The sequence below is a fragment of the Empidonax traillii genome, unplaced genomic scaffold, assembly GCF_003031625.1.
Source record: "Empidonax traillii isolate 1590-97213 ecotype Southwest subspecies unplaced genomic scaffold, ASM303162v1 scaffold6:size4315531, whole genome shotgun sequence".
NCBI lineage: Eukaryota > Metazoa > Chordata > Aves > Passeriformes > Tyrannidae > Empidonax > Empidonax traillii.
Genome location: NW_020955199.1, coordinates 1,532,481 through 1,538,536, shown reverse-complemented (window position 1 = coordinate 1,538,536; position 6,056 = coordinate 1,532,481). Strand labels below are relative to the sequence as shown.

The 6,056-nt window shown below is 41.7% G+C and overlaps 1 protein-coding gene across 2 annotated transcripts in view; it reads right to left on the bottom strand.

Annotated features, from left to right (window-relative positions):
• NTRK2 (neurotrophic receptor tyrosine kinase 2) overlaps positions 1 to 6,056 on the bottom strand; it is a 205,347-nt gene that overhangs the window by 40,065 nt on the left and 159,226 nt on the right. The gene's annotated exons all lie outside the window — the stretch shown is intronic.

Genomic DNA, 6,056 nt, shown 5'->3' with positions numbered 1-6,056 from the left:
ACGGATGCAAAAATAGCAGCTAATAAAAAGCCTTCAAACTGTGCCTTCAAACTGTGACAATTCAATACACACACCTACGAGGATGCCTTGACAAGCTGGTTGACTTCCCAGTAACTCTTTCTTGTTTTCTTTAGCGTAGCCTCCTCCAAACTCCCACACACAGGTATTCATCTCTGCAGTGACAGCTGAGACCTGCAGGTGTTTGCTGCTATTGCCCTTTCAGAACAGACAGACAGTTGTTCTTCACTGTAAACATTTGTATCATGGTGTTTGCCTGGCTAGTTACAGCCCAAATAATGATAAACCAGCCTTTTCTTTTTTTAGCCTCTTGCTGTCATGAATTAATTCTCTTTGCAAATAGACATTTGGTACTGGAAATAGCTCAAGCGAGATCACTCTCTGGTGATTATTTTACTAGTCTTACCTTTTAGAAATTGTTTCATATAGAGTATCACCAGATAAGTGTATTATGCAGTTGCCAGAAATACAGCACACTAAAATATTAGGTTCACACAGGAAGAAAAGGCTATGGCTAGTAGCCAGGATGCTCTTTGCCATTTCACTCCTTTAATACTAATATTATTTCACTGTTCTTCAAACTGCTACTCTGGCCTTGATAAGGAACAGTGAAGATCAGAATCAGAACTGTTTGCTGAGGACTGTAACACTTACAAGCATAAAAATGGTTTCTCAAAAGGGGTTTTGATCTTTTTTATGTAGCAAGAAGGTCCAGAATCTATGAATTTTTAAAATTGGCCTGGAATAGCAAATTGTGTAACCCTTAAGTTTTTCTGAAAGTCTACCTGGGAGGCTAAGAAGTGCAATAACAACTCCTGTTTTAACTGAAAATGCACAGTTACTCTATTTTTTAAAGGACATCTTTTCCCAAAATACTGACTTAACATTAACATTAAATAGAAATTATCAGGAAAACATTAAGAAACAAAGTTACAAAAATTCAGGAAACTTCCTTACAAACCACTTGCACTCCCTCAGCTGTTTACTTTTTGGTACCATGATTATGGTTTTTTATTTCCCTACTCATCAACAAATTAGACAAGACCCAAATTTTAATTTCAAGGGAAAAAAAAAAGGCAGCCCCCAAAGAAGTTAAAAAAAAAAGAGAAACAACAGTCTTTCTCAATCACTAGAGGTACAAAATGTGCCAGTATGAACTGCATTTACTGAGGGATTGAAACCAAAAACTTTAAAAAAAAAAAAAAAAGGATGTTCTTCATTTGGAAGGAATGGAAGATGAGAGGCCCAAGGCACTGTCTGACAATACAGTAACCATGTGCCAATGACACAGGCTATGAAACTCTATAATGTACTGTGCAGCACGTTTTCATTAGAGGTTGGGAAGTACTCTAATCCAAGAATGGGCAAAATCTGATTTGGAAAATATTATTCACAGTTCTAGTGATGTCTGTACCAGGAAGAGACATGAAAACTGCTCTTTCACACACTGAAAGTCATGGGAGAAGGCTACTGTGAAGAGGAGAAAAATGAAGAAATTTTTGTTCCTGACAGTGTGCCTTCTTTAACCCTCTAAAAGACTCTGATAAAGGACAAGAATACTTTCTCTAAATACATTTGTGAGGTAGGAGAAGAGTGTAATCAAGTAGGTTTATACTGATCATGAGTTAATTCAGATTGCTGAATTTTTAAAAAAATGCATCTGTTAGGAGAGAGAGGCTATGGTGCAGCTGTTTGGGGCAAGTGCTGGCAGCAGGATCCTACTTATTTGCAGCAACCACTTTGGTGGAAGCTGCTGTGTGACAGGACAGGAGTGATTCAGGAGTTAGAAACTCAGGCTTCAGAAACACAAGACTGATGCTATCCAATTCTGTGGTATACCTGAGAGACATTTGAGAAGAAGCCTGTCAGTGTTTTGCAGGCTGCTCCTTATTAATTTATTTAACTAAAGTCTTTCTTCAGGACTTGCACTGATTACCCACCTTTTTGGTTTCCCTCTTGTTGCATGATTTGGCTCTGGGTCAGCTTTAGTTTCCGCTGTGCTCTAAGGCACTGAGGACGGGTGACACAGTCAGTTGTGCTTTGAGGGGCATCACCAAATTCCAGCTGGTGCAGCTGGCTCAGGCCCACCTAGTGTTATACAGTTTCCCAGCTCAACTGGTAATTTTCAGAGGAAAGATTGATGGGGATTGCTCCTGCTGTATGTTGGGTGTGACTGACTTCCTAGGATCTCTCAGGAATTTTTGTCAAGTGTAGTTTCCCTTTCGGGGCTTAGGATGCTGCTGACACTCTTCACATCTCTTTTTCCCTGGCAGACTGAAATTTTTATGGGGTTTGGTGCCTTACATAGAAGGGGCTAAAGTATTAGTGAGTTTTGGGGTTTTCCCTGTAGCATGAGGTCTCAGGTTCGTATTGCTCCTATCCTTGACTCCTACTGCATGGCTTCCTGCAAGAGTGGAAGACTTAGGCTCAGCAACCTATGCTTCTTCTTCCAATCTGAAGATATGGAGTATATCCAACATGCTCTCCTTAAATAGCAAAACATGGTACAAAGTATGCAGAAGACTTTAAAGAGAAACAGGATCATTTATACTTTATACTCAGAATTTTATACTGAACTGCATCCTCTTGGTCTTCTGTCTCAACTGTGACAGAAGTGGAAGAAACTAATTTCAAGAACGGCAACAAGGAGGACCCCAGAAATTACAGACCTGTTAGTATCACTTCAATGCTAAGTGAAGTTATGGAGAATATTATTCTAAACGTATTGAAAGATGCCTGAAAGACAATGCAGTCTTTGGTCACAGCCAGCATGGCTTCATGAGAGGAATGTCCTGCTTATCAAACCTGATTTCCTTTTATGACAAGGCCACCCATCTAGTTGATCAAGGAAAGCAGGGTGATATAATCTGTTTGGATTTCAGTAAAGCTTTCAATACTGTCTCTCCCAGGTTCCTTCCGGACAAAATGCCCAGCACACAGCTGGATAAACACATCACGTAGTGGGAGAGCAATTGGCTCATGGGTCAAGCACAGAGAGTAACAGTGAATGGGGTAACATCAGACTGGTGACCTGTCACTAGCGGGGTTCCACAGGGCTCAGTCTTGGGCCCTGTGCTCTTCAACATCTTCATAAATGACTTGGATACAGGACTGGAAGGGATACTAAGCACATTTGTGGATGATATAAAACTGGGAGGAGCTGCTGGAGGACTACATTAGAGGACTGGGAAATCACCTAGCAGATGAAGTTCAACAAGGGAAAATGCCACATTCTGCACCTGGAATGGGGCAACCTGAGATATATGGACAGACTGGGAATGAGATGCTGGAAAGCAGTGCCATGGGAAGAGACCTGGGGGTTCTGGTAGATGGCAAGGAATATGAGTCAGCAGTGCCCTGGCAGCCAGGAGGGCCAACCGTGTCCTGGGGGACATCAGGCAAAGCATCGCCAGCTGGTTGAGGGAGGGGATTGTCCCACTCTGCTTGGCACTGGTGTGGCCTCACTTTGAATACTGTGTGCAGTTTTGGGCACTGCAATATAAGAAAGATATTAAGCTTTTAGAGAGCATCCAAAGGAGGGCAACAGAGATGGTGAAGGGCCTTGAGAAGAAGCCGTATGAGGAGTGGCTGAGGCCACTTGGCGTGTTCAGCCTGGAGAAGAAGAGACTGAGGGGAGACCTCATTGCAGTTACAGATTCCTTGTGAGGGGAAGGGGAAGAGAAGGGGCAGGCATTGATCTCTTCTCTGTGGTGATCAGGTTCAGGACCTGTGGGAATGTCCTGAAGTTGTGCCAGGGGAGGTTTAGGTTAGATATTAGAAAAACGTTCTCCACCCAGAGGGTGGCTGGGCACTGGAACAGGCTCCTCAGGGAAGTGGTCACAGCACCAAGCCTTGTTCAAGAAGCGTTGGGATGATACTCTTGGAAATATGCTATGACTCTTGGGAATGGTCCTGTGCAGGGTTAAGAGTTGGACTTGATGATCCTTGTGGGTCCCTCCCAACTTGGCACATTCTGTGATTCTGTAATTTGTGAACCTCTCTGCTGTTTAGGGCAAACTAGGCCTAAAGGAAGATGGAAACCTCACTAACAGCCCCAGCCTTTTGACAGAGTTTTGAGTGATTTGTACAAACAGAGTAAGGGAGTCCTTATTTTCTCCACTATTCCTTGTGCTGTTGCATAAAGGCAAGTAGGTTATACAATAGCTAAATAGGGATTACACAACTGAGCTCCATAAATCTAAACCAGAAACAGAGTCCCTATCTTGCACTGGACAAACAAGAATGTGAAAGGGTGAAATTCTGGTCCTAATGAAGTTAATGGCAAAACTCTTGCTTAGTCTGGTGAGATCACAGTTTCATCCAAAATCTTGGCTCAAGCCTGTAGTTGGCTGATCAGGCTGGATACTTAAAGCACATCCTTGTTAAGTTTTTCCAAGTACTGGGACAAGTTGACTTGTTTCCTTTTTTTTCCTTTTCTTTTTTTTTTTTTTTTTTTTTTTTTTTTTTTTTTTTTTTTTTTTTTTTTTTTTTTTTTTTTTTTTTTTTTTTTTTTTTTTTTTTTTTTTTTTTTTTTTTTTCACTTTATGATAAAGAAATGCAGAAAGTATTTTAAGATCAAGTACTAGTCAACCATTTGCAAACCTGAACTGGAAGACTAAAAGGCCCTGATGTATTATCTCTGAGTGCAAGAAAAATAATAACAAAGTAGTTGTTCCCATGATTCAGTGTCAATACTTTAAAACACAGAAAGCTGCTTTGAAGCAATACCTGTGTATCTGAGGGAAAGACGGGAAACTGACCTGTGGAGGCTGGGAATCAAACAACAAAAACCAGTCACCGACAAAACAAATAAAAGCCCCTAATGAACCTGAGACCTAAGCTCTGCAAGTAAATAACTTTGTGAAAGGATCCTTTGTGCTACAAGGACTGCAGTGCAGCATAGTGTTGATGGAGCTGTTTGGCATGCAGACCAAACCAATTACTTGACAGTTGTTTTACTTTGGCCCAGGGTGGACAGCGGTTCCGGGCAAGAAAAGCCATTGCAGTTTCTTCGTGTCCCCAGGCTCATCTGGTCTGATTATTGAAAACTATTGCTGTTACAGTGGATGCTAGCATGTACATCAGGGCTTCCCCCATCTACAAGATTCCTGCCCGATGAAAAAGAAAGGGAAAAAGAACGGGGCAGAAAGAGGAAAGCTTGCACAATCAGCCATACATCACATGCATTCCCAGCCTAAGGCATAGCTCTCTCCCCCTCTTCCCTGAAGTACCTCTCACGGAGCTGATTCAATGCATAATGTCGTTCACAATCTAACAGTGCACAATGACTTGGGATCATCCTTATCTTACAGAAGAAAGCTATAAATAATAATCTTGGGCAAATCTAACATCATGACTGGGTGGTAGGATCCCGAAAAAACAATTCCAATGTATTAATACACACAAATGACAAACCATTTATTGCAGAACATTTTGGAGTTCTGTAAATCCCTCCAACAAGCATCAGATAAAGCTGTCAGGGTTGGGGATGAATTGTTTCTCCGTATGTGTTCAGATCTGAGCAGTTAAAAAGACTTAGCCTGCTATAAACAATTGGGTACGGTAGGTCAGTGCCATTCCAGTGTTATTGCTGACTTAGGCCTGCCATGGATGTAATTCTCCAGGCAACCATCTGGGAAGTTATCATTGCCTTGACTGTTTCATGACCAGCCTCTGATCAGCTCACATACGGCCCAAACAGGGCAAGCCAAAACCTCACAGCCTCAACTATAACTTCCAACTTTTATCACTGTGAAATACAGTGGTGTGGCAGGCTGAGCCTCTGTCCCTCCTCTGCACCAGGAGGTGCAGCTGGAACATGAGAGGCCAGATAAATGATCCTTTTTTTTTTTTTTTTCTGACTATGTAGAACAAATAACTACTCGGCCTGAGTTTCATATCCACCCATCTCCCTGCAAGCTTACACCATCAGCTTGGACATACCCATGTTATTTTACATTATCCCCTCTGACACTTGTTTACTTCTTTCTCCCTTCATTCATGTTTGTCTCTTATACTAATATTACTTTACATTTACC